Below are 17,093 nucleotides of genomic sequence, written 5' to 3' on the forward strand. Positions count from 1 at the left end.
AGAAAAGGAAAAAAGCCTTTCTAAGAGGTTAATGAACAAATAGTAGCAATTGATTTTTTTAACTTGATCTTAATTGAATCAGCTAAGTATTATTAAATATAAATATTGGCATACTGCCTTAAATTAAGGAACACAGACCCCCCCCTTTTCATTTTGAATTCACAAAAAGGTCTATTTACCCTTGTTTTTTGAATACTTCAGCTAAGCAAGCTTGTGCCTGTTCCATTTCACCAGGCCAAATGTTAGCCATGAATGTCAGTGTAGTTTTTAAGAAATGAGCTGCATCAGACTATTTGCATAACAAAAATGCCACTGAGAACCAGCCTCTCTCCTGCCCAGGGCTTTTGTCAAAGGAAGCTGGAAGAACATCATCTATTTTCATACCTGATAACTTTGTTCACCCAAAAACAACTACTTACCAAATACAGTTGCTTTTCAGTAAAGTGAAAAAAAAATACTGATTATGAGGAAGTAGCAGGTTCAAGGAGTCGATAATAGGATTCAGTTTTTTTTCATTTCAAAATCTACCAGCCTCAATTCAAACCAGATTTGCAGTGATTAAAAGTTCTTTGCTTTTGGCTCTGATTCAGGAGTCAATTTGAAACAAGCTACTTCTTCAGTACATTTCCCACTGGGCAGATTGGGTCACTTTATAGTATTTGTACAATTGCTGAATTGACACATAATTCGTTCATACACTGGAAGCCTACTATGTGCAGAGAGGCAGATGACCTCCGGTCCAAGTGGAGCTCTGTGTTCCCAGTGGTACCCGGTCTTTACTTCTGTACCACTTTTCACACTACTTCATTCTCATCTTCATCTGGTGTTGTCCCTCTCTCCACCAGACTGGGAACCTCTTAAGGATACAGACTGGTCTTTAATTCTTTATCACCAAGATAAGCATCATAGGATGGATGTTCAACAAAACACTTGTTGAATGAATAAATACATCTTAGTAGTAGTTTGGATTTTCAAGAGATGGGAGAGAATGGAATTTCCATAGGAAGGCTCACATTGCTTTCATCTTATTGAGCAGTGGGGGAGAGAGAGAGAGAAAGAGAGAAGCCTAATTCAGTGGTTCTCAAAATGTGGTCCCTGAACCTGCTGTATTTGCATCAATTGGGAACTTTTTAGAAATGCACAGTCCCAGGCCTTACACCAGACCTGGTGAACCAGAAATTCTGGAGGTGGAGCCCAGCAATTTGAGTTTTCACAAATTCTTCTCGTGACTCTGATGCTCACTAAAATTTGAGAGCCATTAGCCTAGATCTTCCTCACTCTTTTTTCAAAAAACATTTTATTTCATTATTTTTTTTTTTAATTTGAGAGAGAGAGTGGGAGTGAGGGAGAGGAGAGGGGCAGGGAGGGGGACAGAGAGAGAGAGAGAGAGAGAGAGAGAGAGAGAGAGAATCCCAAGCAGACTCCATGCTCAGTACAGAGCCCAACATGGGGCTCAATCCCACGACCTGGGATCATGACCTGAGTCGAAATCAAGAGTCAGACCCTCAGCTGACGGAGTCACCCACGCGCACCTCTTTTTTTTTTGTTTTTTTTTTAATTAAAAAATAATAATTCCACTATAGTGAACATATAGTGTCATATTAGTTTCAGGTGTACTTTTTAAAAGTTTTTGAATTTTAATTCCTGTACATAGATCTTCCTTACTCTTAACACATACACATGTGCTCACAGTTCTGAGTAAGCCCATGTGAAGCCTGATTTTGTGTCCCCAAAGACAGAAATGCCACACTTCTTTAACTCAACCTTTAAATCGGTGCTCAGGATGTATTCAGTTAGCCTAATTTGGCAAATACTCCAAATTATCCTCCTTTGCTTCTCATGGGGAGGTGTTTGGACTTGAATTGCCAGGTAATTGCTTCAATTAACCAATTCATTTTGCTTAGGTAAGCACAGCTGGTGGCAAAACCATCCAAAGTATCCTAAAAGCATTCTAGTCTGTTCCCCTCAGGTTGAAGCCAACCAGAGACCTGCGAGGGAGGGGAAATGAACCACTCAGGAAGGAAACAGAATCGGTACCTGCATCTACTTGGCCCTTTCACAGGTTTCTTTCCTACACCCTCGTTACTACAATTGATGCTACTATGACGTGGCATGTGAGTGAGAGAAGGAAGTGCTTTCCAGTCCAGCATTGGGTCCACTTTGGGTGTCTTTCCCCATTGTTGGAATCACAGCAGGGGATGTGGGGCAGGTCACCTCAGCACCTTTGATTTTCCTGTCAACATCAAGTGCAGTTGTGCACGATTTAAGTGTGTTGCTTTCACCTATATTGTTGCCGTTGGAGTCACGGGGGCACACAATTTCTGAAACCTTCAGACGGGAATTTTGAGGCAAGTGATTACAAGTAATCCTTTGGGTTTTAAGAAGTAATCAGATTACTTACATGGATTAGGCATCTCCAAAAATAAAGAATGCTTAAGGAGTTACACAGAAAGTACTTTCATTTTCTCCAGGTTGCGCCTAAAACAAACTAGTAACCTTTTTTTTTTTAAGCCATGCTACAAGTATTACTTTCCCTGCGATATTTGAAACCTCGTGCCAATAACTTTTTATTTGCCTTTAAGACAAAATCGACTCGCCTAATAGAACCTTCTATCTCTCTGAGTTGGAAGGCTTCGGTGAAGGAATGTCTGAAGAAAATTTCATTTCTCAGTACATATTTCTGAGCTTGTTTGGGAGTGACAGTAATGGCATTACAAAGTATTGGAGTGCTGCTCCTGGAAGCTAGCAGAGAGGCCACAGCAGTGTGAAAATCTCCTGCAAATCTGTTGAACATCCTTCAGCTCCCAGAGGTAGTAGCACACAGTGTGTTTTTATTAGTGGTCACAGTCAAGGAAGCTGGCCCGGTCTCAATATTGACAAATAACACTTAGAGGTCACATCATAATTGCATAGTTGTTTTTTTTTCTTTTTTTCTTTTTTCTTTTTTCTTTTTTTTTTTTTTTTTAGCAGGGAGTGGAGTGTTTTATTCTAAAACTTTGAGTAAACATGCATGCTTTTAGTCCATTATGGTTAGAATATTTGGAAGCTACAGAGAATTCTGGAAGCATTAGTCTTTAATTACTGTAAATTTGAGTGCTACAGTAGAGGATTTGTAACAACATTCTAATAATCTTGGACTAATACTCAATAAGATCCAAGATAGAAAAAGACAACTACCTTTGTTCATTTATTAGCCCATTTGTTGACTTGTGCAAGCATAAATGCATTCCATAAACACTCATGAGTGCCTATTATGTTCCAGAAGCAGAGGGCATACAGGTTAACGCAACATAGTCCTGCCTCAAAGAGCCTACACCCGCTCTATTTGTATCTAGTCACCTCTACCGTGCTGGAAAACACAAGTCAGCAGTAATTTGATGTAGTCGAATACTTACCCTGCTGCCTTTCCAGATGGGCTTTCCCTGTCAGAGAGTCTCTAGGTTCCTAACTTGCCTTTGTTGTTCAGAGAAAGGGGGGCCATTTTTTTTAAGTGAACAACTAACTGAAGGACCTTTCCAGAACAGCCTAGGATTTCAGGAGTTTGTCTCTGTCTCGCAGGGTGTAGGGGCCCCAGTCTGCTTCCTGAGCACACTTCAGGGTTTTTTTTTTCCCCGTGGTATGTGTTTTCCCTTGGTGCTAGCAACTGGATTCCTCTGGGAATAGAAAGAGCTGCTGAGCGATTGCTCAGCACAAATCATTCTCTTACCCCAAAGGGGTTAGAAATGGCCCTTCTGAGAACAGACTTGGGCAGGCTTTTTACATATTGTGGCAGCCTGCACCAGTGCAGGAATGAGATGGCTTCTCCCTACTGCCGTTCTAACACAGCATGTATTTCGTCAGATTTATTAGCATTTGCCTAGCAATTGATTAACTTGGAAGAAACAGTCGTATTTAGTCTGAATGATCCTTCCATCTTAAGTATAAGAAGCAGATCATTGTGGTTTTGCATTAATAAGGGTTGAGAAATAACAATCTTTTCTAACCCTTGCTTTTCACAGCGCCAATCCCTAATTTGGCTTGGCATGTTGAGTGGCACTCCTTCATGTCCCTGTTGAAGTCACTGAGAAACTGCATCAGCAGTAATCTTGCAGCATAATCTGCTACTCAAATGTCCATAGTTCTTAAGGGAGCCCGCCTGAAATCTTGGCCAGAATCTTTGAACTCCAGTCCAGCCTCAAACCTGCATTTGTCTCACAAAGTCTCTGACCCTGCATGCTATCGTCCAACATTGGCAGTCTCTGCCTTGTGACAGGGACCCATAAGGACCCTCCCAACCAAAAAGGATGAGGAAGCAAAGGAACGGGAAAGGGAAGGGATATTTTACAGTATCAGGATAAGAGAGCCCTTTTTTGTTCTAAATCAATAACCTTACACACATGTAACATACATGTAACATGATAAAACATATCATAACATACATAACATATATATTACATATATATAAGTATATATAAACATATGCCATCTAGCTAGCATAACCTAGAATATTTAGTTGCATTAACCATTCAACCTATAATTCTTATATGTTAGACATAGTATTTGCTTTGCTTGCTTCTGGCCAAGTTCCTTGCTCTCAATATGCTTACACTTGAGTTATAGTGACATAGGAGTATAACAAAGACCAGTTAGGAACACAACCAAGACAAGAATCATAAGGAACATTATCCAACTGCCCAGAGAGTAGGGCACATGATGAGCAATTTTTAATTTCTGGGAAATGAGAAATTACTGCACACGGAGATAGTCAGAAAAGCTTCATGGAAGAGGTTCAAATTTGCTGAACCCTGAAGGACAGGAGGGGATCCAGAGAGGTGGGCAGGAGGAATTGGTAATGTCCAATGACATATATAAAGGGAGAGATTGAGAACAGAAATGCATAAACCGTGTTCCAGGGGTAGCGAGACTATTGGGCTACTCTTCTGTGACAGATAGCCAGATTTTCAAGGTCCTGGGCAAGATGCTAGGCAAGGGAGTCTGAATGTCACATTAAGGCAGCTGAGAGACATTGAGGATTTTTAATTCAGAAGTGACAAGATGAAGGTAGTGTTGAGGGCACCAGTGGTGGCGGTGTGTGATCTGCTTTGAAACGGGAAGACTGGGCAACACTGGGCAGTGGCTGAGAGGGCAGGACTTGCTGGTGGATCTGGGTTCCAGCCTCCGCCCCCTACTTTCAAGCACGTGCGAGTCACTTAACCCTTCTGAGCTCTAGGTTTGGATAGTGTTCTCTATTCTTTTCAGACATTCAGCAAAAACTGTTGAGAACCTTCTCTTCCAGGCACTGTTTTAGGCACCAGGGATATAGTGGTGTTCTCTATTCTTTTCAGACATTCAGCAAAAACTGTTGAGAACCTTCTCTTCCAGGCACTGTTTTAGGCACCAGGGATATAGTGGTGTTCTCTATTCTTTTCAGACATTCAGCAGAAACTGTTGAGAACCTTCTCTTCCAGGCACTGTTTTAGGCACCAGGGATATAGTGGTGAGCAAAACAAACAAATCCCCTACCCTGAGCTCCAATGCCCCAAGAAAGTAAGAGAATTGAGGATTAAATGAGGTAATATATATACAGTCCATGGCATACAGCAGATAATAAATGGTGACTAGAAAGTCCCTGTAGGTATTTATATTCTATACTTATATTTCTATTTCATACTTAGGTTATGAAATAGAAAAAAATTTCAACAATGTGCTTTTCCAGAACCATTGTTTTCCAGAGAATAAGCACAGGTAAACCTTTCAGGATGTGGATTCCATCCCACTGGCTCTTTCTCAGAGAAGCAATGCCCCTCTGTTCCAGTTGGGCTGGACTTCAATAACTTGCACCTTTCCTGCCTGCATGAGTCAGACCCTGGTGATCCAGGAACCACTTCTCCTCCCCAGATGCCTGGGCTCCAGAGTCAGCCATAGGTCTCTCCTTAGCCCAAAGCAAAAAGCCTTTTCTTCCTTTAGCCACTCCCATCACCTCATGCTTTCTACCTGATTAGATGATGAGAACTAGTGTCCTCAACACTTCTGTGCACAGGTCCACTCTGCTCAAGCAAAATGTGGCCTTGAAGGAATTGTTCATGATCTGAGCACCTACATTTTTTGTCACCAGATGGCTGACCAAGAGAACAAACTATGTTTGGTGTCTTTAATATGCTCCCAAGCAATGCCAAGCAAAGCACTGAAATACATTTTATTTTTATTTATACATTAGCAACTCTGTAATCTTTACTTGGAGACTGCTGCCAGTCCGTTATTCACCAGTATTTACTGACTATCCATTACACGCAAAATGCTGTGCTAGGTGTTAGGGCTGAAAGTCTGGAGCCAGCATCCATGCTCCTCCCTGTTATATATCAGAGGAAATAGCACTAGACTGGGAAGCAGAAAACAGGAGTTCCAGTCTTGGCTGTGGCATATGATCCTGAACAATGCATTTAAATTCAATGGGAAATCAGAACAACATAAAAAACAGTTAACATTCATGGAGTTACTATATGTTTGGCAATGTGCTAAGTGCTTTACATATATTATTTTATCCTCAGAGCAACCCAGTGAATGTTGTTCATTTTATCACTATTCTCCTTTTTATGTAAGTGAAGTGAAGCTTGGAATGCCCCCCACCCCACTACCGCTGCTGGAAAAACCAAAGTTGAAGCTACATCTTACTCCAGAGCCCCGAGGCTTACCCTTCGTTCCCCAGAGTTATTTATTATAAACACCTAATTGGGGTGCCTGGGTGGTTCAGTTCTTTAAGCACCCAACTTGGGCTCAGGTCATGGTCTCACTGTTCGCGGGTTCAAGCCCCGCCTCAGGCTCTGTGCTAACAGCTCGGAGCCTGCTTTGAGTTCTGTGTCTCCCTCTCTCTCTGCACCTCCCTACGTGTGCCTCTCACTTTCTCTCTCTCTCTCTTTCTCAAAAATACCTGAACATTAAAAAAAAAAAAATTATTGTAAACATCTAATTAGTATCTATTAAAGAGCACTCTGAGTTCTTAACAAATGTAGAGAATACTCTTTTTTCTACTGTTAAACCTTTGAAACAAAGAGTTGTATCTGATTCTTGTGTATACCTTGCTCATGCTTAGCATGAATGAGCAGGTGATCAAGCAGCATTTATTGGATAAAACATTTGTATACCTGTGCTACCTTATTCCCGGCCCTACTGCCACATCAAATTTATCTCCATGACCACGAAACTGTCCCAACTGTTGCTATTTACAGGATGGGGATTTGATACGATTTACGTATTGAAATGAAGTACCCTTAGCTCTAAACTTCTGTTTTTCGATCACTTCACAATTTTAAGTGCACATAGATATGTAAAAGACTAAACAGTCATCCTTGGGAATTTCTACCCTGTTAAACTGAGAATCCATCCTACAATATTGTCATGACTACGGTATGAAGACAGTGCAAAAATGCCAGGGGAGCACCAAGCAGACAGTGCTCATTCAGGGAGAATAAATAGAGAAAGGCATCCCAGAGAGGTTATTTTGGGGAGGATTTTGAAGGAAAGAAATGGCAGATGGCTGTAAATGCCCTACCAGGATATGATACACCAACCCTCCCCTCTGGTTTTCTTCCCTCTTCCCTTGGTCTCCTAACATCATAAGACTAACAGTAAAATATTCCTTTTAAATAACATTTATTGTTTTTTTTTATATCTTGTTTTGTGTGTTAAATAGTTATAAATTTGCAAGTGCAGAGTAGATGAGGCATTATGGCAGACACCTCTTCTACACCACTTGAGATCTGCCTGTGTGTTTTCCAGCTTCCACTCTGCACCAGCTCCCACGACTTCATGCAAACTGCCTCAGACCAGAGACAAGACACTCCATCTGGTGTCCATGTGGGTGCAGCCCCGACGTACAGGAGAATGAACACTCTGCTGTGAATCTTTGTCCAATGGGAGATGGGTACCTGTGGATAAAGTCTCTTCTTTCCCATCTTCCTATGGATGATCTTGAGGGTCTGGTTATACAGCTTCCTGGACAGTACTGTGGGGATCAGCCTGATAATGCATTTGTGTGGGCTCTCCTTCCTTCTCTGCTTCTCTCTCCTTGTCCCCCTCCCCACCCCCCCCCAACTCTTGCTTCCTTGAATTGTGTTCCCAATAAATTAATAGCACACATACCCTCTGCCACAGGCTCCACTTCCTGAGGGACATAGGTTATGGCAAACATTGAAAGTGGAAGCTTAACATCTTAGCAATGAATATCCTTAAAATTAGGCCTTGAGTTTTGACTCATGGATAGCAAATGTCATAACCTGAAATATAAAGTAAAAAGGCATCAATTTATTTGTTGGACTAGCCTACACACTTAAAAATCACATTCTTCAAAAATATTTAATGAAAATGACCTGGGTTCATGTCCACAATATTAAAGATGAATAAAAATAATCCATTTATTCTCTGTGACCTAATTTTATGTAAAATGTGTATTTATGTACATGTAAGGGTGACATGAAAAAAACCCATTAAATGTTTTTGTTTTTAATGTTTATTTATTTTTGAGAGGGACAGAGACAGAATGCAAGTGGGTTCGGGGCAGAGAGAGAGGGAGACACAGAATCTGAAGCACGCTCCAGGCTCCGAGCTGTCAGCACAGAGCCCGACACGGGGTTCGAACTCATGAGCTGTGAGATCATGACCTGAGCTGAAGTCAGATGCTCAACTGACTGAGCCACCCAGGTGCCCCACCCACTAACATGTTAATTGTGATTATCTCCAGGTGGTGGTATTATGGATGGTCTTTATTCTTTTTATATGTCTTTCTGGAATTTTCCTAATTGTCTATGACCATACTTTACTTTTAAAGTTAAAGGAAAAAATTGCCAGTTATTAGAAGTGAACAGAAAGAGTCATTTATTCCTTCTTTTAAATTTTTTTCTCCATAAAAGCAAAAGTGTGTTTCTGCCTGATGAAGCACAGTGGCATCCAGATCCTCACCTTTTTCACAGATCAAGAATTGGTATGTTTTATTCTGTAATTCAATTGCCAATAGAAGCCCAGAGATGTCTTCATACTTTGGGTCTGTGGGAGGTGCCATGGCAGTGAGGCTGAGCACACATTCACTTGGTGGGAGGATGACATTAATGACTATTATGATGGGGGAAGAACACTGAGTGAGTCCTAACAGCATAAAGCTGTTGTCAGAGCACAGAGGTAGACATGGCCCCAAAGCCTAGATTTCATCTCCATTTCTGTAAGGCATTCTGGCAGCCCTTAGCATCACCCTCAATGGGTGATGATTGATAAGGAGAAATAAGCACAGAGAGTTTTTTGTATCCTTAGCATCATAATTGCTTTATATACAGGAGCAGTAGGTGACTGCCTATCTAGGTTAGTGAGAAGATTATGGCTAGCCCCCAGTCTGTCAGGCATGCCTGAAATTCCACCATTATTACCTCACTGTGATGGATTAAGTGATACCCACCACCAGGTTAGGCAGAGTCCCTCAGCATACTCCTGGGAAAATATTATACCATTATCAGTCCTTATCATTTAAATTAAATGTCATATTTTTACTTCTTTGACAACAAATTAACAACAGATTAAGAGGACAAGGAGTAAAGAAAGGACAGAATTTGACATCAAACACTCTACAAAAGCAAGTTACTGCCTAGTATAAAGGAAGTTAAAATGGATATGTACCAGCTACCAAAATAAGGATTTAATATCTATCCACCTACCTACCTATCTCTCTGTCTATCCATCTACCTAATCTCCATTCATCAAACATGACTTCGGGTCTATTTGACTGCAGAGTCCATATGGTAAATCACCCCCGATTCTTCACCTTTTCTCTATTTGTTTCCTTTGCCATGTGACTTTACAGTTGTCCCCTCTAAGCTTTGAGCTCAGCTATAAGTCTTACTTAGACCAATGGTGTATGAATAGAAGTGAAGCCCCTGCTTATTTCCATTTGTTCCACACCATTGTCAGGAGAAGAGCAAGTCCCAACTGGCCCACTGATCCAAGGAAGATGGGAGATACTTGAAACAGCTTCCCTAAATGAATGCAGACTAGATCAGCTGACCCGCAGGAGAGCTCCAGATGCATAATCAATAATTAATGATTCCTATTTTATGTTTATTTTTTAGAAAGCTCCATCTTTTGTTTTTGTTTTAAAATGTTTATTTATTTTTAATTAAAAATATTTATTTATTTTTGAGAAAGAGAAAGAAAGCACAAGTGAGGGAGGGGCAGAGAGGGGGAGACAGAATTCCAAGCAGGCTCTGTGCTGTCAGCTTGAACTCATGAACCATGAGATCATGACCTGAGCTGAAATCAAGAGTCAGATGCTCAACCGAATGAGCCAACCAGGTGCCCCTAATGATTCCTATTTTAAACCGCCAAGTTTGGAGTGATCAATTACATAGCTGAGTGACACAATGCTCTTTGAGTTTCTATACTCTAAGATCATTGTATCATAGCTCAAATAAGTTTGAGCATCTTGTTTACAGGAACTATTTTTTCTCCAGAAAAATATTTAGCACATGGTCTGTGACTGGTAATGTTTACTGAATGAATGATTCCCAACCTCCCTTTCCAGTCTTAAATCTATGTTATAGGTTAAACTGGATACCCCTGCAAAAGATATGTTGAAGTCCTAACCAACCCCCTAGTACTTCAGAACATAAACTTATTCAGAAACAGGTCTTTGCAATAGTGATCAAGTTAAAATAAAATCATTAGGGTAGATTGTAACCCAGTATGACTGATGTCCTAATAAAAAGGGGGAGTTTGGACGCAGAGACAGACACACACAGAGGGAAACGATCTGAAGACACAACAAGGAAGGTGGCCATGTCACCAGGCTGAAGAAACTACAAGTTAAGGAACACCAAAGGTTACCTGCAACCATCAAAAGCTAGGAAGATGCAAGGAGAGATCCTCCCTAGAGACTATACAGGGTGTAGCCCTGGCAACCCCTCGATTTTAGACTTCTAGCCTTCAGAGCTGTGAGACAGTGCATTTCTGCTATGTGGGCCGCCCCAGTGTTTGGTGCTCGGTTACAAGAGTCATTAGAAACCAATCCAGCCCTCTGCTCTGCTCCTCACTCTCTACCTCAGCCACGCCACTCCCATGCCCGTTTACTCCTCTCTCCCCTTATTTATACAACTCCTCTGTGTGGAATTCTCTCCTTTCCCTTCCGCAGTGATTTAGCTTCTTATTCAACCTTCCAACCTCAATAGAAATCTCGCCTCCTCTGAGAAGCCTGATCCAAATACCACAGGGAGAGTGCATTTCTCACTCTACCGTGTTCTCATCTCCCCTGTTTCATGGCCCTCCTAAGGTATTTGTCACATTGTAGTTGATTACCTGTGTGGACACCTCTCTCCCACCCCCACCGCCAAGGCTGTAAACTTCTGGAGGACAGGAACTGTGTATTATTTATCTGTCCTTACGTCTTCCTTTTCTGCTATGGTTTCTGGCTGGTATAGGCCTTTGGTAAATATCTGTTGACTGACCATAGAGGTTTAAAGGATGAGGCTTTTCTTTGAGAATAAAAACCTGAGGGGTAGCCAGCGGGACACCCGAATGGTGGCAAGAGAGCACTGCTGTTGTGGGGAGACAGCATTTCACAGGGCTGGTGAAATGGACCATCAGGAGGAGATAGAGTGGCTACTTAAGCTCTTTCTCAGAGTCCAACTGTCCCCATGGCAAAGATGTGAGTTAAAGTGCACTTCTGGGTCTAGTCCACACACTGAGCATCTGCTCTTTGTCTTTGGAAGTTCAAGGAACTTGAAAGGAAAAGAACAAAGAGAGCTGAAAGCCTCCTTCTAGCGGCCCCACTCTGAGCCCTCATACTGGAAAATGAAGATCTCGTGGGGTCTTTGAAGTCGAGAAGATGTGGGTTGGGATTTCCTTCGTACCACTCGTTTACTGTGTGACCTTGGGCAAGTTCTCTCACCTCTCTGAGCCTGTGGTTCCTCATTTATTAAGACGGAGACGACGCTTCCCGTTTCCTAAGGCCGTGGTAAAGATCAAATGATACACACAACCCAAGAAAGAGTGGTGTATGCTAGACATTCCTAACAGCCGGCTCCCCTGCTTTAGGCCCAATCAACTAACAATTCGACCCACAACGGGAATGTTGCCTCTCCTGCAACACAAGCAAGTGGTTAGAACAGTCTGATCTTCAGATCAGACTGGCTTATTCTGCGGGAATCACGGTAAAATATATGAAAGTGATTAAAGGGCAGGAAAAAAAAATGGTACAAAGCCTACAACTCTGAAGAATTTATGTCAAGTTCAACCCTTTATATGGTTTTACAGATGAAAACCTCACAGAAATCAGGGTGAAAATGACAGTGGACAGACCCTTAACTCAAGCAATAAAAGGGGTCTCTTTTTGTAATGATAGAAGTATAATAGCTCTTGGTTAAATTTATCAGGGTTCACAGCTTTTTAACTGTTGGATAAAAATCACAGTATGGTACCTGGATTCAGGAAGGAATATAAATAATATATTTATAGATGCCAACAATTTTGTGGCCTCATTTCATACCTGTCACCTCCCATTAGGAAATACATCTTTCTGTGAGTATTCAAACACACTAATCTTCCTCTCGTCTTTAGAACTATTTCAATTTCCATTATTAAAGCCAGTTCAGAGGCAAATTCTTGTTCTTGAAAATTGCAGTTCATGAAAACCCCCTTCAAACTGAGCAAGATTATTTCCACGGTGTCTGGTTCCTCCATGTATGCATTTATTTTTATTTATTGGAAGAGGGTTCTGGCAGCCAAACATAGGTTTAGCAACAGGTTGGCAGGTACTCCAGGTGCTCGACATGGCTGTCCTTACAGCCTCGGGTCAGCCTCTGCTCAGAACACCCCAAAGACACCTCATAGATGGGGATTCCTCGCAGGCTCAAAGAGGGAGTAGATACAAATACAGAGCTTTGCCTTATGGTGAATACACATATATTTAAAATATATTTACCCCCGGAGGATTAAGTTTTACTATGTGTAAAAAAGAGAATGTGAGTTTTAGTGCCTTTCCTAACCAAGTTCTCCTATTAAATTCTTTAAGTTACATATGAGAAAAATAAAATTAGAGAAAAGCAATATAAATAACCGAATTGTAGAGCACGTGTAATAAACACCTCTAAATCAGAAGGGCTCATAAAAAGAATATTTTGAAACTTTTACTAATAATATTAATATAAAAACACTTAAAAATTAATATACCCTCTGCTGCCCTTTTTCCCTCCAGGAAGCTGAGAATGCTTTGCAGGTACTCTCAGCCACTCTTTAACATGCGCTATGGGGTTGTGGACGGCACAAACTTTCTCCCCCTGATTTGCGTATGGGTAGACCAGACCACAGAGAGGTTAGGGAAGTCTCCAGATTGTTAATCCCCATATTACAGGGTTAGGGTTATACTTTTTCAAATTCTTTTACACAGTACATGTCACTTTATTCTAGCCCAGAAGATCTGGCTTTAACCTTCCCACACAGCCTTCTCCCATTTCCAGAGCCAGGAGGCTTCCTTTATAAGTCTGATATTCACGCCTCTCTTCCAATTATGAAGTCACTTGACTCCTCTCCCAAAATCTGCCCTCAGGCAGAAGCCAGCTCAGATTAGGAAGGTTTTGTGCAATCTTTTTCCTCCCACCAACTCCTGTCTAACAATCAGACATTCCTCAGAGTACTAACTCAGATAGTATAAAGCTAGCTGAAAAATACAAAAACCAAAGGCAAGAGTCAGAGCCGACTACTTCTAAGCCTCAAGACAGTGTTGTAAGATAGCATTATTTTCTCCTTGAAGGGAATCCTGCATGTCTGCGTTGATGCATCAATCATTTGTGGAGAATTGTGCTCATTACTAGGAAGACAAAGATAAGAGAACTTATGTCAATATAATGTTGTAATTTGTGCACTTAAATACTACCTTCTCCCCCAGATAGGAATAAAAAAAAAAAAAAAAACCCACATATAATGAGAAATTTTTAAAGAGATTTTTGTGCTTGAAAACAAGGTAAGTCCATAGTCACAAATGAAATAAGCAAAATAAATGAAAAGTCAAGTGGAGAGGGTGTCCTGTTGGCCTCCCAGCCTCTGGTTCAGAAATAGGCAGAGTCAGCCAGGAATCCAGTTTATGCAGGAAGCTGGACTGAAAATGTTTCTCAGAGAAGTGGAGACCTAAGCCAGGCTAAGTGCTTTTTTTTTTTTTAAGTTTACTTATTTATTTTGAGAGAAAGCAGCCTGAGAGGGGGAGAGGCAGAGAGAGAGATAGGGAGAGAGAGAATTAGAAGAGGTCTCCACCCACTATCAGCATGGAGCCCAAAGCAGGGTTCAAACTCATAAATTGTGAGATCATGACTTGATCTGAAATCAAGAGTCTGCCACTTAACTGACTGAGTGGCTCAGGTGCCCCCAAGCTCACTGCTTAAAACTAGTGGCAGAGGTGACTCTGCCACTGGTTGAATAATGTTGAAAAAGTATGCCATCTGTCTTCTAGGATGGAGTTTATATGTAGCTACACAGCTATGGAAGCTGGAAGACATTGTCGCAGCCTCAGGACCAAGAAGGGAGTCAAACTGGCTACCAGTCCTGCCAAAGGGTTGGCAGAAAGCAAATTCAAAGGTTTGACAGGGTAGGGTAGGAAGAGGAGAAGGGAGAAGGAACAAGAAAGGGAGTAGAAGAATGAGAGGGAGAAAGAGAGGGAGAGAGTAACAGAAACATCTCTACTGAGATTAAGCTACAACCCCAAATCTAAAATACACTTAAAACAAACAGAACAATTAACAAGGACATCCAAAAGTTTACAAATGGAGGAGGGATTTACCACAGGATAAATAGGAATAAGAATTTGAATAAAGAATTTGAATAAATATTATACAATAAGTGTGCTCATGGTTTTTAAAGGAGAAAATGAAAAAAAAATCCCTATTATGAAGAAAAGATCAGGATGATTATTTTTTTAAAAAAATTTAATGTTTATATTTGGGGGAGAGAGAGAGAGAGAGAGAGAGCACAAGCTGGGGAGGGACAAAGAGAGGGAGACACAGAATCTGAACGAGGCTCCAGGCTCTGAGCTGTCAGCACAGAGCCCAATGCGGGTCTCGAACCCACGAACCGTGAGATCACAACCTAAGCTGAAGTTGGACACTTAACCGGCTGAGCCACCCAGGCACCGCCAGGATGATATTTTTAAAGCACAGTAGAAATAAAACAAAACTAAGTGGATATAAAAATAATTTACAGAAAATACCATACTTTATAGTAAAATAGTAAGGCATTCTTTTAAACATATGGAATAGAAAAAGGTGCCACTGTCATGAATTCTCTTTGATATTTTATTGGAGAGAGTAGCCGGTGAAATGAGATTAAACAAATATTGAAATTAAAAGCTTCCTTTTAAAATTCAAAGACAATATTTAAAAAGTGAAAAGACAAATCATGAACTGGGAGGAAGTATGAGCAACAAATCCACAAAGGTCTAAAACTGACACTATTAAAGGAACTTGTACAAATAAACAAGAAAACTGCAACAAATCAACAGAACATAAAAAAAGTCATAATAGGCTTCACAGAAGAAGAAACCTATGAGGGACATGTATACAAAGAGACGTCAACATTAGCAGTAATTCAGGAAAATGAAAAATATGTGATTTCAGACCTATCGTATTAGTAATAATTAAAATGGCTTACGATACGAAGTGTGGGTGAGGATATAGATCACTGGAAATTCTAATACACTAAGAGATACTTCAATTCTAAGGTATACCCCTTAGAAAAACTCCTGCACATGTTCACTAGGTGGCTTATACAATAATACTTACAGCAGCACTGTTTGCAATAGTATATGATCAAATGTACATTGATGGGAAAATGAATAAATTGTGATATATTTACATAATGAAATATTATACAGCAGTGAGAATGAATAAACTAAAGATACACTCATCAATGTGAATACATGTCACAAATAATTATATTAAGTAAAAAAAAAAGCAAGATACAGACGACTACTACACAGGGTATACCATTTGTATGCATTTTTGAAATGTGCAAAACTATTTTAGGGATATATAAATCTACAGTAAAATTGTAAAGAAAAACCAAGAACTTATACATACAAAATTCATAATACGAGTTAACTTCTTGTGGGAGATGCAATAAAACTGGAAAATATTGTAATAGAAGGTTTTAAAGGTTTATGACTTATTTTTTAATTAATTAAGTAGTTAATTAATTAGTTATTTTTGTTTGAAAGACAGAGACAGAGTACAGGCAGGGGAAAGAGGCAGAGCCGGGGAAGAGAGAATGTTAAGCAGGCTCCGTGCTCAGTACAGAGCCTGACACAGGACTCAATCTCATGACCCTGGGATCACGACCTGAGCCAAAATCAAGAGTTGGATGCTCAACCCACTGAACCATCCAGGCATCCCTATTTCTTATATTTTGAAGCAGATTATTTAATACATGAGTACCAATATATTATAAATTATGTACCATAGTAATATTCGTTTGTATGTATGACATTCATAATAAAAATAAGTGAATGAAAGAAAACATGTAAGGAAGATAGAGGATAGATCACAAAGCTCCAAACTGTGTCTAATGGAGGGGTGGTGGCTGGCTCAGTCAGAGGAGCAGGTGACTTTCGATCTCAGGGTTGTGAGTTTAAGCCCCACATAGGGTGTAGAGATTACTTAAAAATTAAATCTTTAACAAAAATATGCCTAATAGAAATTGCAAAAGAAGAGACTAAAGAGAATGGAAGGAAATTGTCTATGTTCTGTAACTCCAGGTAATCAATTCCTGTTGTGTAATGGAATGGAGCCAGAGAGGAAAGGAGACCCTGGGGGTGTGCCTTACAGGCAATATTTGGAAAGATGATGGGGAGAAATTTCCTGTGTCAGAAAAATGACAGGAGTCCTCAGATTTGAAGTATACTTTGAATGACGACAAGGATGAATAAAAATTAAAATATGCACCTCAGCACAATTTTAAGGATGAGGAGAATATCTGTAAAGCTATCCAAGAAGAAGACAGATTACCTAGAAGGAACAATAACCAAATTGAAAAAAATACTTTTCATCAGCTAAATTATTCGCCAAAAGTCTAATGGAACATTAACCCAAAGTTCTAAA

This window comes from Leopardus geoffroyi, chromosome D1 (genome assembly GCF_018350155.1).
Source record: "Leopardus geoffroyi isolate Oge1 chromosome D1, O.geoffroyi_Oge1_pat1.0, whole genome shotgun sequence".
Lineage (NCBI taxonomy): Eukaryota > Metazoa > Chordata > Mammalia > Carnivora > Felidae > Leopardus > Leopardus geoffroyi.